Source organism: Bos javanicus, chromosome 13 (genome assembly GCF_032452875.1).
Source record: "Bos javanicus breed banteng chromosome 13, ARS-OSU_banteng_1.0, whole genome shotgun sequence".
NCBI lineage: Eukaryota > Metazoa > Chordata > Mammalia > Artiodactyla > Bovidae > Bos > Bos javanicus.
This window is the reverse complement of record NC_083880.1, coordinates 29304036-29320367: the sequence shown is the minus strand read 5'-3', so window position 1 is coordinate 29320367 and position 16332 is coordinate 29304036. Positions and strand designations below refer to the sequence as shown.

The 16332-nt window shown below is 46.5% G+C and overlaps 1 protein-coding gene across 3 annotated transcripts in view; it reads left to right on the top strand.

Moving 5' to 3' along the window:
* Nucleotides 1-16332, top strand: part of FAM107B (family with sequence similarity 107 member B) — a 78208-nt gene that overhangs the window by 45658 nt on the left and 16218 nt on the right. The window lies entirely within an intron of this gene.

Genomic DNA, 16332 nt, shown 5'->3' with positions numbered 1-16332 from the left:
GGGTTAGAGTTGCCACTTGGTAAAGAATTAGCAGTCACAGGTTAGTGAGAAAAATGGGACAGACTTTCATTTTTGTGGAGGTAGGCACAGGCTTGGTGTCTGGGTTCTATGCCGAAGTTTATGTCCTGATGGAATATTGGGGTTCATTATTAGTAAGGCCTGTCTTTCCTTGTCCCATTGTTGCTAGGGTGGATTTTTACTTTTCCGGCAGTTGATTTGATTTGATCCTGGATACTGATGCTTGAGGAATGGTTGGCTTTAGGAGGAGGAGAATGAGGTGGTGAGTGGAGAGTCCAAAGAGGATGTCTGAAGTCACTGTGTCTGAACAGTCTCTGTTCTTCAGGGTTGTAGTTGCTCAGTGTTAAGATCAGCTTTTTTAAAAAAGGCAAATGAGTTGTTTTTCCTACCCTAAGAGGCATGGGTTTTTTGTTTGTTTGTGTTTGTTTTTTGCCATGCTTCATGTAGATGGGATCTTAGTTCCCCGACCAGGGATTGAACCCATGCCCGCCTGCGTCAGAAGCCCAGAGTCCCAACCACTGGACACACCCGGAAAGTAACAAGAGGTGTCTTTGTTTGTTTTGTTGTTTTAATCATCGCAGTGACTTTGTAGTCTTCCGGAATTTGGCAGGATGTAGAAGCAGATGGAAATGTGGACACTTATAACTGAAGCATATTATTATCTTCAAAGATGCCATCCAGTTATTTTGATCAAGAGGTAATGTTAATGGTGGTGGTAGTGCTGGTGCCAACCCTCCTCCCCCCAGATCAGTAGAAAATGAATTTAGAAAACTCAGTACAGTTCAGTTGGAGCCAGCAGTGAGTGAGGTGGTTGTAGTCCAGCCAAGTGAGGGCCGGGGCAGACACACACTTTATGGGCCAGGCTTGGCCACCTTCTCTTTGAACTTAGTCAAGCTTCCATCTCTCTGGGCCTCTGTTTCCTCCTCTTTGGTGTTGGGGAAATTGAACAGATGGTCCCTGCTCTCAGTTTCTCTGTTACGTCCTTTTGAAGATACTCTCCTCTTTGGAAAATACTTGTTCAGGTTCCCAGGTGGACCTGGTCATCCATTTTATGAAATTATTATTCATTCCTGAAAGCAGGAATACTTGAGGGCTTTGAAAGCTAGTCCAGCAGGAAGTATTTTTTTCTGGTCTGTGTAGTTTCCTTCCTCTCAGTGGGGACCAGGCCTAAACCCACATCTTTCCAGGGCATCCCCTTTGCAGTCTCCTGAAATGAATGGCCGAGGTGTTAACACCTTAGAAAGTCGTATCCAGTAAATGTGCCAAGGGAGGCGCCTTTATTCAGGAATTTTCAGTTTGGGGGTAAAGGCTGGTGGTGTGTGTTTGCAAATTTGAATTTTATGACTATAAAATAGCATTATATAAAATTTTTAAGTATTACGATGCATGCAGATGTTGAATGCAGGAACCAAAAGAGTAAAAGAAATTGATCAAAAGTTGCCTGATTTCTAAGACAGTAGGCCAGGTGGCTTGTCCCGGGTGTAAGGAATGGCCAGTGGCAGCCCCACTCTTGGTAGTGACAGGAAAGCTTTGCATGTTCAGTCCATATCATGCTCCGTGCTGCCATTCAAGGGCTTTAGGATTTCTGTTGATGGGGGCTGGTCTTTTTAAAGACTTCAGTGATGTTAAGCAGATCTTCACCATGAGGTGTGTCAGTGGTGGTGCCTGTGTTGGGGTAACGCCCCCCGCCTCCCCGCCCCAGCCATAGCTCTGTAACAGAAGCACTGAAACTCTAGGAAGAGTGGGGCGCATCGTGTTGTGACTGAGGGAAAGGAGCACAGAGCACGCTTAGAGGTACAGAGCCATCGCAGAGAGGCCCTAGAGCAGACTGGTGTGGAGTGTGGACTCGAGTTAGCTGTGCAAGCTTTGCAGCCTTAGGGAATTTACCTTACTTCTCTGGGCCTCAATCTCCCCATCTGTACAATGGGACAGATTTTAGTATCTCCCTCAAAAGGTTGTGCTGGGCACTCCCCTTGTGCTTCTCAGGGCACGTGCACTGAGCGAGTTCCTGGGCAATGCCAATACAGCTGATCTTTGGACACTCCAAATACCTTTTGTTCACGCAGATGCATGTATTAGAAAATAAAGGACATACTATTTTGGAACCTGGTATTTTTCTCTTATTCAATCCATCATGAATATTTCCCTTTTCATTACTTATTCTAATAATATGGTTTTAAAGCTGCATTGTATTGCATTCAGCTCAGTTCAGTCGCTCAGTTGTGTCTGACTCTGTGCGACTCCATGAATCACAGCACACCAGGCCTCCCTGTGCATCACCAACTCCCGGAGTTCACCCAGACTCAGGTCCATCGAGTCAGTGATACCATCCAGCCATCTCATCCTCTTTTGTCCCCTTCTCTTCCTGCCCCCAATCCCTCCCAGCATCAGAGTCTTTTCCAATGAGTCAACTCTTCGCATGAGGTGGCCAAAGTACTGGAGTTTCAGCTTTAGCATCAGGGCTGATCTCCTTCAGAATGGACTGGTTGGATCTCCTTGCAGTCCAAGGGACTCTCAAGAGTCTTCTCCAACACCACACTTCAAAAGCATCAATTCTTCAGTGCTCAGCTTTCTTCACAGTCCAACTCTCACATCCATACATGACCACTGGAAAAACCATAGCCTTGACTAGACGGACCTTTGTTGGCAAAGTAATGTCTCTGCTTTTGAATATGCTGTCTAGGTTGGTCATAACTTTTCTTCCAAGGAGTAAGCGTCTTTTAATTTCATGGCTGCAGTCACCATCTGTAGTGATTTTGGAGCCCCTGAAAATAAAGTCTGACACTGTTTCCACTGTTTCCCCATCTATTTCCCATGAAGTGATGGGACCGGATGCCATGATCTTCGTTTTCTGAATGTTGAGCTTTAAGCCAACTTTTTCACTCTCTACTTTCACTTTCATCAAGAGGCTTTTTAGTTTCTTTTCACTTTCTGCCATAAGGGTGGTGTCATCTGTATATCTGAGGTTATTGATATTTCTCCCGGCAATCTTGATTCCAGCTTGTGTTTAGATATTTAATCGGGGTTTCTTTTTTCACTTTCATGAACCACACATAAAATATTCTTATACATATGTTTTGTGTACATGTCTGATTATCTCTTGGGAGTAAATTCCTGGGAGTGGAATTACCAGATTCATGGATGTGTACGTGTTAAAGCCTCTTGTCACAGACTGCCCACAGTTCTTCAGACAGGAAGTAGCAAAATTTTATGTTCTTATGAATAACCTGTGAGAGTAGATAGTGATTCTCTAAATGTAAGGCAGTGAGGAGAAAAAACTGTCATTGACTGTATGAAATTCTTGTGGTTGGGCTTTGTTGAGAGTAGGCAGGAAGAAAGTGAATTTATAAAGAGAAGGCAAAGAGATGTCTAGAAGAGCTGAGGAGGAGCAAAGGGCTGAACTGTGGCTTGATTTCAGGGTAGTTTAGGATTCAGACGAATTAATTTAATTGTAGTGTAACGTATACTTGCTATAGGTGGTTTCATGCAATGAAGGATAAACAGTGCTTCGTTTTTGTTGATCATAAGGGTATATGTGTGCTTCTTGACTGGAGTATCTAGGGGCTCCCTGGACTGGGGTTCTGGTTTAATAAAGTCTAGTCCGTGCTCCCTCCTGTGTGGACATCTCTAGCCCTGGACCGGGCTGTTGAGACTGTCCTCGAGGGACTAGGAGTGAGGGTGGCTGCATCTGGAGTAACGGGGCATCAGGACCAGAAAGCCTGGATGTCAGACACCGGGAACAGGGACGAGGAGGAGTGGAGGGCACGGTGGCGCGTGCATGGAACGTAAGAGGGGTGCCTTCCCGGGGTCCGCCTGGCCCTGATGACGGGGCCAGAGTTTCACTGCCTTGGGTCAGAAGCCCCCGTGGTGGGAGCACCAGATAAGCCGAACTCTTCTGAATTCTCAGAATGTTAGAACCAAGAAGGGAGCTCAGGACCGTCTGGTCTAGCCTTCTCTTGTTACAGATAAGGAAGATAAATAATTTATTGTTTTCAATTAAACTTCACCTCATAAGTTTTTAAAATCAGATAGTCAGCCTTGGAACAGAATGGGCTTTCTTTCCTTGCTCTGGGAGAGCCGAACTTTTGAGAATTTAAAGGGCTGAATGGTGGACGGGAAAGCAGATGGCATGAGTGACTGTATTGCTCAGCCTTGGAACACTGAGTAGATTTCGCGTCAAACCTGCACCTCCCCCTGGCCACAGGGGCCTCCCGTATGTCTGGCTTCAGTGCAGCACACATCTGCCTGGTCCCCAAAGGCTTCAAAGTAATTTTGGACTTAGGGGAGCTCTCCTCTTGTGCCAGCCCCATGTTTTTCTTGAATTTACACATGCTAGTTTTCTTAGAGCAATTCCTTAAAAAATGGTCTTTTCTGTTGAGTAAAGAAACACATGTGAGAAATACTTCTTTTAAAAAACAACAGCTGCTCTGAACACAGACTGCCTTCGCCACTGGGTGACACTGTTAGACCACAGAACACTCTTCGAGAGTAAAATCAAGGGTCTTTGAACTTGAGATCTCATCAGGCTGCTTTACCTAGGAGAGAGAGAAACTCTGAACCACTTAATGGCCATCTATCAAATGTTATTTGATAAGTGTAATTTATCAGCCTACGGCAATTTTGAGGCCAGCAGGTTTAGGGTAATCAATTATTGAGGAAATCTGTTAATTGGACAGCATTTCAGTTGCTTAGAGGGTTGTGCAGATTGATGGGCTGCATATTAATGAGGTGCTAATTACTTCATGGGAATATTGGTGCAAGCCTGTGCACTCAGATTTATTTCCCACCAGACAATCTGAGTTATCTTTCTGGGGCAAAAGACACCTGGCTCGTACGTAGCAATTCATGTTACAGACTTTGAGTGAGGGTTTTGGGGGTCATCTTATGCAAGAAGGAGCATCGTCTGCTGGGTTAGAAAAAAATGGGCATTTGGTTCCCTGGACTGATATGTACCAGAAGAACTAGGAACTTGTCTCTCATTCTGAGCTTTTTCTTAAGTTTTTTTTTTTTTTTTTTTGATGTGGACCATTTTTTAAGTTTTTATTGAATGTGTGACAATATTGCTTCTGTTTTTTGTTTTGGTTTTTTGGCCACAAGGCATGGAGGATCTTAGTTCCCCAAGGAGAGATTGAACCTGCTCCCTCTGCATTAGAAGGGGAAGTCTTAACCACGGGACCACCAGAGAAGTCCCCAAGCTTTGTCAAGATCAGATGAGGACAGAGTTTGTTCAAAGCATGAGATGTCCTCTTTCCCCCTCCCCTGTTTTCCGCCCCTTGTGTAGGTCTGAGCTCTGCACGTCACTTGTCAGTGAGTCAAATTGAGTTGAACGATACAGGAGGTATCGATAGCAATGTTTCTGCAGGTAGGAAATGAGGAAAAGTCAGGCCTTCCCTTTGTGACTTTAAAGTGAGAGACTGTCATTGTTGTTTTCATAGCAGCAGCTATAAGCATCGTTAGAGAGGGGTTCACAGTGAGTGTCCTGTTGGGACAGAAAGGAGGAAAACCTCAAGAGGAATCACGAGAGGCTTCAGGAGATGAGCTGCCTGGTTTGGCTTCTCCATTCCTTCAGTGTCTGCGCCCTTCATTCAGTGCAGTTCTTCCGGGTGCCTGTGGGCTGACTCCCAGCCTGGGAATGCAGGAGGGAATAAAGCTGGGTGTGCCGCTGGCACCCCTGATGCTTAGCTGTAGGCACAAGGAGCCAGAGGCCCCACCTTGCTGTTGGTTCTTCTTCATCCACTAGTCATGGTGGGGCTGCTTCCACTTTGGATGGCATATGTGTGAGGCATTGTGCTGGGGGGGGGAGGGTGACTGAAATTGGTCAGGGGTCTTTTCCAATTGGTCAGGGGTCTTTTCCCCACTGAAGGGACGCACATCTCTCCTGCAGGAGAGACCAGCTGGAGATGCAGGAAAAATCGGTGGATGTTGAGTGTCAGATTCATGGACGGAGGGAACACCAAGTAACATTGTACTCAGCACTGCAGACGGGAGGGAGACGGCCGGGGGAAGTGGCCAGGGGGAGAAATGACTCACAGAACTGGAGCACTAAGGGTGTGGGGGCTGGGAAGGCGAGGCCGAGAGAAAGGTCTGGAGCCTGTTCCTGAGACTTCTCAGCACCGAGAGGTCAGGATGGAAGACACATGGGGCCATCGGGTGTGGGGAGAACCAGGAGAGAGGGTCATCCAGACGGCTGGCTTTCAGGTTGAGAAGGAGATGGACAGCAGCTTTGAATTCTCACAAGAGGCTGGGGAGAAGGTACCCCAAGAAGCTGGGAGTCCCCTGCAGGTGGACTGTGAGGTGAATGGGACGTTTTCTGTGAGCTCTTTCTGTTAGGGATTCGCTGGTGGCTTTTTGTCCCTGGGGCCTTGAAGGTCGCAGCCCTTGTGGACAGACCTGGGGGCCAGAGCACAGGAGCTTGAATTCTTAAGGAACATTTGCCCCCCAGCTAGCAGTTGAGAAGAGAGAGGTTTGCTGCTGTCCTTCCAGGTTGAAATACATATTGATTTATACTCAGGCCCAGCTGTTCTCTTGGGGGAAGGCCCAAGTGCGTATGCCTGGTTGAGAAGTGGCTGCCCTGCAGGAAGGATGAGCGGGGCAGTGGACCCTGTGATACCCCATGCAGCGCCGGTGGTCCTCCTGCAGTGGTGGTGGGGCCCCGCCCTGGTGAGCCCCTCTGGGCACCCTCTCTCCTTCTCTCATGTGTGCTGACCCCCTATCGCTCACTGCTCGCAGAATGAGGTAGTTCCGCCATCCACAAGGGAGTTCCAGACTCTCTCTTCTCTGGAAGCAGGCAGAGGACATGTACAGAGTCTGTGTCTCAGCTGAGGTTCTAGGACTTGTTTAGGTATCAGAGAGAAGACATCACCTGGATGGGCTGCCTGCCTGCCCGGACGGTGTGGACGTCATCGTTGATTCGGTGCCCTTGAGGGATTTTGTTCACTTCTTTTCTTCCTTCAACTGAGCGACTTAGTAAATTTTTATCAATTTTATATTAGTTTTGTTCTACTTAGAAACATTTTTTTTCTCATACCCCCATAGTGTTTTTCTTTTCATTTTCTTTGTATATTTTGTCTTCACACTTCCCCACGGCAGCTTGAATGGCCAACTTACTAGCAAAACAAGGTTATTCAAGAACTGCTTTTTTGATTTTTTTTTTTTTTAACTTTTACTTAGGCTTTGAGCATGACCTCATTGGTGACATAGCAAACTCCTTTTTCTTGCAAAGCATTGGACTTTGGGGAGCTAGAAGGCAGAAGGAATTCAATCACAGGGTTAGTTTGCTGGTTTCTATGGAAAGCAACCCAAACTTGCATCTGTTGACTATCAGCATCACTTTTTTTTTTTTTTTCTGATCAGACACCTGCAGACTCGTGGGTGCCCAGCTTAGGTATGAGCATTTTCTGAAGTCCTGATGCTGCAAGGCGTGTATTTTCTGGTTACCCCTTGTATGTGTTTGAGCTGTTCTGTGTTAGATTATTAATACACTGCTTGATTATAAACATGCAGGAGCAGTACACTTTACTTACAGAGCCAGTGGAGTGAAGTGCAGAAGAACAAAGTACTGTGTTTTTTGGGGACGTTTTTGTTTGTCCTCCACCCATGGCTTCTCTGCCCACTGCTTTCCCATGGGGTTTGACTGAACGTTATGCAAAAATGCCTCTGCAAAGATCTTGCCTGTTTTCTGTTTTGACTTTTTTGGAGAGTTGTCCAACTGAATCATTAGGTCAGATTCCACCAGGGCTATGGGAGGCTAAGTACATTATGAACATTTGATGTATGAGCAGTTAAACTATTTATATGGGACTAGCTTCTGTTTTTATTTGTTGTTATTGTTCAGTCCTCAAGTGGTGTCTGACTCTTTGTGACCCCAATGGACTGTAGCCCGACAGGCTCCTTTGTCCTCCACTGTCTCCCAGTGTTTGCTCAAATTCATGTCCATTGAGTCAGTGATGCTATCTAACCATCTCATCCTCTGCCGCCTTCTTCTCTTTTTGCCTTCATCTTTCCCAGCATCAGAGTATTTTTTCCAGTGAGCCAGCCCTTCACATCAAAGTATTGGATGGAGTTTCAGCTTCAGTATAAGTCCTTGACTATTCAGGGTTGATTTCCTTTAGGGTTGACTGGTTTGATCTCCTTGCAGTCCAAGGGACTCTCAAGAGTCTTCTCCAGCACAGTTGAAATTATGTTTTTATCGATCCCTCATATTTATATTATTGCTCTGTATGCAGAATAGTTATTTACAACAGAAACCAGAGTGGTGTGGCAGTTCAGCTGTACAGATAAGAAGACCGAAGCCCAGAGATTGGGACATAATCAGCATTTTCATGGTGTGGGCTGGCTTGGGCTGAGGGCTCCTCTCTCTGCTTTGGCTGTGAAACAAAAGCCCGTCAGGGATTCTGTTTTCTCCCATAGACTGTCCCTCTCTCCCATCTAAGAACAAATTGGAAAAATGAGCAGAGGCCTATATGGGGTTCACCATTAAGCTTGGTCTAAACTAGTATACTTGTACTGCATGGTCATCCATTTTTCAGTTTGATAGGACATTGATCATGGAGAGTTAGATTAATGAATTAATTTGTTTTAACTATTTAACTGTCCAATTTATTGAACATCTGCCACATGGTCTGGTACCATGTGTAGTGAATGTTCTCCTTAAGTTTAATTCAGTGCTCACAACAATTATGCAAGCGTGGCTATGAGCACCCTGATTTACAGGTGAGGAAATTGAGACTCAGGTTAAGTCACATAATTGGTACGTGGCATAATAGGCTTCTAATTCAGGATGGAGGTGGTCTTCAAACTGGCTGGTATTTATTACTTCTCATGACTCAACAAGGTTTAAAATGGATGAAATAACAAAACTGTAATAACACAGCAGCAACCGAATGATCTCTAGGTTGTAATTTTAATAGCTATTAATATTTAATAGGGACTGTATTTATTGAGGTATAATACACATACAGAGAAGAGCATAAGCAAAAAAAAAAAAAAATGAACTGCTTGTTACATTTTCAGAGTGAATATGCCTGTGTAACTAGAACCTGTATCAGAAATCAGAACCTTACCAGCACCCCAGGAGCCCTGTTTCTTTCCATCCACTCACTCTGCTCCGATTATGCTGACATCTGACATCAGAGGTGGTTTTACTTGTTTTGAACATCAGATGGATGGAATGACCCAAGCTGGACTCTTGTGTGTCTGGCTTCTTTTGCTGAACATTGTATTTCTGAGACTCAGGCTGCTGTTGTCGTTCTCCTTGCTCTGTGTTCTTCAACTGTATCCTCATGCCCCACAGTCTGCTTCTCCATGCGGCTGTTAACAGACACTGGGGTTGCCTCCCATTCGGGGCTGTGGTGAATAGTGCTACTCTGAACATCTTTATAAAAACATTTATGTGTTTGAAAGGAAATGTGTCTCTCTTGCCACCTTTCCCCACTTCAGTTTCTGCAAGGTGTTTTCTGGTTGGGATTATAAAGCTATGATGTTAGAAAGCTTCTAAAATCTTGTTGAGAAAATCATCCTGTTTAAAGTGAAACCCATTCTCTGCTCTCCTGCCTGCCCCCTTCCATTTTCCCAGCTCAGAAGAGTGTGATGTTAAAAGGGGTGAAACCACCCCTATGGAATCAGACCCAGGTTCAAATCCTGGTCCTGTACTTTCCGAGCTGTGTAACCTGGGGCAGAATCATAGGGTTTCTGTTTACTGTGCTTAGTTGCTCAGTCCTGTCCAACTCTTTGTGACCCCATGGACTGTAGCCCATCAGGCTCCTCTGTCCATGGGGATTCTCCATGCAAGAAAACTAGAGTAGCTTGCCATGTTCTCCTCCACAGGATCTTCCCAACCCAGGGATCAAACCCAGGTCTCCCACATTGCGGGTGGATTCTTTACCTACTGAGGCATCAGGAGATGCCTGGAGTGGGTAGCCTATCCCTTCTCCAGGGGATCTTCCCCACCCAGGATTCAAACCTGGGTCTCCTGCATTGCAGGCAGAGTCTTTACCAGCTGCGCTACCAGGGAAGCCCTAGTTGTTATTTGTGGCCAGTGACAGCACTTGTCACAGGTGACATTTATGGAAGGCTTACTGTTTCCAGGCCCTGAGTTGGGTGTGCATTTCTCGTTTATTCTTAATAACCATCTGCCTTTCCTCTTCCTCTTCCTTCTTCCTCTTCTTCCACTTCTCTTCCTCCTCTTCTCCATCTTCTTCCCCTTCCTTTCTTCTTTTTTTTTTTTTTTTTAACTGGTGAGGAAACATAACCCCAAATCACACTTACAGTAAATGAGAGCTGGAATTTAGACCCATTTGGTGTGATCGGAGCCTACATCCTTGAAGCTGTCTGAGCTCAGAGGGAATGGGGAGACTTACAGTGAGGCCCTGCCTCACTGGGCCATTGTGAGGCTTAAGTGATGGGGAGATGCTTATGTAGAATATAGAGAGATGATGCATATAGTGACTCCAGAGTGGATTCCTCTTGTGGCTTGTCTCTGATGCTTTTACTAACAGTGCTGAGGGTCTGGGTGAGGTGGCCCTGCTCCAGTAGGCGTCATCCTGGAAACAGACACCTTGTTATTTGTGGAGCCATCGCCACCTACTGGTTGGTCCCGTCTCACTTGGTCCAGCTTGGATCTTAAACATTGGCACGTGCTCTGTCTTCCCGAGGTTTCTCTTGCCTTCGTTCCCATCTTCTAAATATAAAATGTGTGCCTTGTTTTTTTAATATAAAAATACATTTTTCAGGGATGAGAAAACGAGTTTGGTATTTTCCCAAGCACGTCACTGTTTGGCAAGCGTGTGGCAGCATCTCTGTGGCCAGTTAATTGTGAGTCTGAAATTCCAGCAGCGGTGGGCCTGGCACAATTGGAAAAGCCACATTTCTGAGCTCACGTGGATTGCTCTGGTTCAGCGTCAGTTGTCTGCCTTTGTTGAGTTTGTGGCCACGAAGATCATCTGGGCACTTGTCTGATGCCTTTGGGTCCTAGATGGTGCCATGGTCTCCTGGCAACGAGACTGAATCTTCAGGTTGTTCCCAGGCTCAGGAGTTTTGTAAGTGAAGCCCTTGGCTGTTTGGGAGAAATTCCCATTTTAACTCACTCTCTGCTCTCTCAAGGCCTTCCTCCTCACAGCCAGCCTCCCTTCTGGGAACTGTGGGTGCTGAGGGAGACTGCCGTGGCTCCAGGGACAGTCTTTGCTCTTCTAGGTTGACCCGAGCCTGGACTGGGCTGGCCTGCAGACTTAAAGGACTTGGATTTTTCCGGGTATTGTGAGAGGGTTGCTAGAATCTCTTAGAGACAGCCTGGGAAACAAATGCTCTTTAAAACTTCTTGGGCATTACTTTCCAGAAGTTGCAGCACTTCAAACATTTAGTTGTTTAGCTTCGGTTGGTTCTAGTACAGCTCTAACCTGCATGCACCGACAGGTTTCAGGGATTGTTTTCTAAAGGATTCATTTATGAGTGCTTTAGATAGATTTTAAATATTGAGGTGAACATGGAACTTAGCATAATCTGTAAATTTTTATTTTTTCCTCTCAGAGGATTGTTCTATAGTATAAACATAGCTTTTATATATACTGAGGTGAAGTGAAGTGAAAGTCACTCAGTCGTGTCTGACTCTTTGTGACCCCATGGGCTATACAGTCCATGGAATTCTCCAGGCCAGAATACTGGAGTGGGTAGCTTTTCTCTTCTCCAGGGGATCTTCCCAACCCAGGGATCGAACCCAAGTCTCCTGCATTGCAGGTGGATTCTTTACCATCTGAGCCGTGAATGAAGACCCCCAAATTTGGGTGACTTGTTTTATTTGAATACTCAGTTTATTGTGGTCTAGAACCAAACCTGCAATATCTCCGAGGATTACGTTTTAACTTTTATCTTTGTGGGAATTCCCTGGTGGTCCAGGAGCTAGGACTATGAACTAATGAGTATCTGGGTTCAGTCCCTGGTCAGGGAACTAAGATCCCACAAGCCCTAGAAAAAAAAAATAAAATTATCTTTGTGATGTAGAAATATGAAAATGAACTCCTGGAGCCAGGAATAGTCTAATGGGAAACCCAGATGCAGTGAGCATTTATTCATCCAGTTGTGGAATTTTTCTGTGGGGGTGGTTATTCACCTCTAAAAAGCAATCAACACAAAATACCTGGGACTAGCAGAGGCCTGGACCCAGGGTTAACCTTTGAAAAGGGGAAAAACCGCAAAGAAGGACTCAAGAGGGCATCTATAAGGCTGGAATTCCCTTCTTTTCCTGGGACAGTGGAGTTTAGTAATGATTTTGCTCATTCACAGGAACCAAAGGCAGAATTCTCATCAGGTTACATTTTCAGTGTACAGTGTTAGTATCTGTCTAAAATGCAAATCTGTTGTTTTTATTCCTCAGCTTGAAATCTTTCACTGAATCCCCTCGACCTCAAAACAGCGTCAGAGTTTCTCAACGTCAGCCCTGTCTCCTTGGTACACGCCTTGCACTGTAGTCGGAGCCATTCAGAACCCCATGTGCGTGTGATAGACTTTTCACATTTTGCAGAAGGGTCTTAATGTCGGTAGCATGAATGGGTCTTCGAACCATTGAAAGTTACCATCGACTGTGGATTACATGAGGGGAGGGGCTGAGTGAACCTAGGGAGACTTCCCAGTGAGCTAGGGGATTGTAAAGAATGCTTTATGATCATTAAAACAAACAAACCAGCAAACAGCAAAGAGATTTAATGGGCTCCCTCATTTAAAAGAAGAAAAAGCTTAAAAAAAAAATAGTTACCAGAGAGAACATGAAGGGGGCTTCTCCTCTATTGAGCTGATCCTCATTTTCCTTCACTGACTTGATAGTTTTTTAAAAAATCCCTTTATGAATCGGTTACTGGTCCAGGGGCGTGTATCTGACAAGAGTGTCTTCATGTTAATTTCTGGAAGAAGATTTCATGTAGCAACACTGATATACATTTCAAAGTGCCTTTACTTCCAGACATTTTTCTGTCTCCTCTTTCCTTCTGGGCTGTGGATTACTGGTTGCTCAGAGCCCCTTAGGCTTTAACCCTCGTGGCTTGAGACTCCAGACAGCTCCGGGGCTCCCTCTCCTGGTGGTTCTTCCTAGATTCTGTTCCTTCATTTAAGGATTAGTCTTTGACTCAGTGGAATGTATCTGGTAACTCAGATTGTAAAGAATTTGCTCGCAATGCGGGAGACCTGGGTTTGATTCCTGGATTGGGAAGATCCCTTGGAGAAGAGAATGGCAACTCACTGCAGTATTTTTGCCTGGAGAATTCCACAGACAAGAGTCTTGAGACTGGTGGGCTACCGTCCGTGGTGTTACAGAGTCAGGCACAACCGTGCGACTGAGCACGCATGCACACAGGAATGGGGAGCAGTCCATGGGTGCAGGGCCTCTATCGTGTACAGTTTTCAGGGCCACCCTCCTTCTCATGCATAACCTTTCCCAGACCTCAGCGTGGTCTGCGACCACGGGGTTCCCCTCAGCCTGGTTTGCAGTCTCGCTTGAGGTCTGCACACTTGACTCAGGCTGGGACCCCCTTTCCTGTCTCCACTCGGATGAAGGACAAACCAGGGAGAGAGAAGAAGGAAGAAGTTTGTGCCTTGGTTTATGGGCAGAGCTCCCTCAGCCACCGCCCACCTGTGGCCTGTCTGCCTCTGTCCAGCAGGAGACAGGCCGAGCCTGTCTCAGGCCTCTCGGCCAGTGGGAAAAGAGAGGCTTCCCAGGCGCCCAGTCTTAAGAGAAAGTGAAGAAGAATCCAAGCTAGAACTTGTTGCCTAGGCTCAGAACTGAAGTCTGTTCACTGTGTGCACAGGAGGCTCAATCTGTCTCTTGGCACCAAGGCCCAAGACAGTGTCTGTACCCTGGCCCTGACCTCTGGGTACCACGGGCAGTGGGCATCTGTGTGGCCTGCTGTCATGGGAATAGTGGGAGTGGCGGGTTGGGGGGTGTGGGGGAGGTGAAGTGAGAGACCCCGGCAGTCACTGAGTAAGACCAGGAAGGAGCCGCCCGGGGTCTGGGCCCTCACTGCCTCAGCTGCTTGCCCTCAATCACCCGGGTGTCCAGGGACATCTCCAACCCAGCATGTGCCAAAGGGAGCTCCTGACCTCACTCCCGTCTGCTGTGCTCACGGCCTCCACCACGGCAGCTCTGTCCTCGTTGCTCAGGCCAGAGCCCTTGGAGGCACCCTCGACCCCTCTGTGTGTCTCACTCCTGGTGTGCAGTCCTTCAGGAACTCCCAAGGGCTGAAATGAAGTGATCCGGTCTGCTGCACCCACCTCTCACCTGGGTCCCCTGACAGCTGCCTCCTGGAGTCTTGCCTTGGCCGTGCTGGGCCTATCCTACACTCGGCTAGAATAATCATCCAGACACGTGGGTCAGAGCTCGTCACTTCCTGCTCGGAGCCCTGAATGGCTCTTTGCTGTCACTCAGGGCAAAAACCAGAGCCCTGGCACTGGCCTTCAAGTCCCCACATCGAATCTCACCCCTCTCCAGTGCCCCCACTGGTCCCCCGCCATCCCTACCTTTACTCACGTCTCTCCTTCCTCAGATGCATCAGGCGTGCTCCTGACTCCTTATTCCCCAAGTCTGGAACACTCTTCTCCCCAGGTCTACAGGCTCCCTTCCCCTGCTAACACCTTGACCTCTGGAGGCAGGAATCTGGATTTGAGATCGGGGAGATTATCCTTGGTTTAGGACAAAGGGACTAATCCTTTTATGGCAGCTCATTGCCTTCTTGTCTACTGATTAACTAGGATGAAACTGCGGTTGGCTTTTAAACAAAATCAAGACTGCCTGCAGGTCTGTCTGCCACTTCTCCAGTTTCCACCGAGGAGTGCATTCTCTGAGGGGCCCATTCAAATAGTCAGGCTGATGTGATGGGATCACTGACCTACCACAGGCCCAGTTCGTGAGTTTCCATTTGGGGGAGGCTACAGACATACTTGTCTTTAAAAAATCAATGCAGGTAGCATTTAAGGAATATTTGGTTTAATCTGTTAGATGGTGGTGGTGGTGGTTTAGTTGCTAAGTCGTGTCCGAATCTTGAAACCCTATGGACTGTAGCCTGCCAGGCTCCTCTGTCCATGGGATTCTCCAGGCAAGAATACTGGAATGGGTTGCCATTTCCTTCTCCAGGGGATCTTCCCAACCCAGGAATCTAACCCGGGTCTCCTGCACTGCAGGCAGATTCTTTACCAACTGAGCTACGAGGGAAGCCCAATCTGTTAGAGACATGTATATTATTGCTTGGCCATGCATTTATACCTAAAATATACAAATGATGCAGCTACAGTTTTTCTGTTTTAGTTGATTTAATTTATTCTTTGTTTTTTTCCTCTTTATTTCATGTTAATTTTCAAAAGATCTTTCTATTAAAAATAGGAAACATTGTAATTTGGTAGACAGAACATGAGTTTTAAGATCAGAGAGTGTTAATTTTCATTTTTTTTCAAGTCTGAGATTTACACTATTGGCAAAACTAGCTTAGGCAAGTTATTTTAACTTTTATTCCTCTGTTTATTGTCTGTGGAATAAAGATTCTAGTGCTTCTGTTCATAGGACCGTCGCTGGGATCAGGTGTGATCACGTACCCACAGGTGCTGTATCTAAATTGTTGGGAAATTGTTGGCTGCTGTTGAGGACAGTTCAGAGATTCAGGAAACATCACTGATGACTTCGAGACCCAAGACTCCTACTTGTAGCTACCGGCCTCTGGACCCATTTTACTTATTTCTAAATTCTACTTGAGATTGCATCTTTATTCTTTTCGATTATACCCCCACTCCCCCACCCCCATGCCAGCGTCCATGGAAGCACATAGCCACGTCTCTCCTCCCTGCACCCCTGCCCCGTGTGTAAACACACACACACACACACACACACACACACACACACACCCTCCCTTGGTCATGGGCAGAAATAAAGATGGAGCCTGTCTTCCATCTAGGAGCTTGCTCACAGAGGCTCTGTCCTCTTTCTGTTTATTACAGATTTGACTAAGTTCAAAATTTATTCAGCTTCTGCCATGTGCCAGACACTTGGCTGGACCCTTGGATTTAAAACTGGAGACGAACTGGTTCTGGCTCTTTCACAGAATAGACAGATATCTATGGTTACGGTGCGTGTGTGCATGAGTGCTCAGTCGCTCAGTCATGTCCATGGCCCCATGGACCGTAGTCTGCCAGGCTCCCCTGTCCATGGGATTCTGCAGACAAGAATGCTGGAGTGAGTTGCCATTTCCTTCTCCAGGTGATCTTCCCAGATCAGGGATTAAACCCGTGTCTCCTGTGATGGTAGGCGGGCTCTTTACCACTGAGCCACTGGGGAAGCCCTCCCAG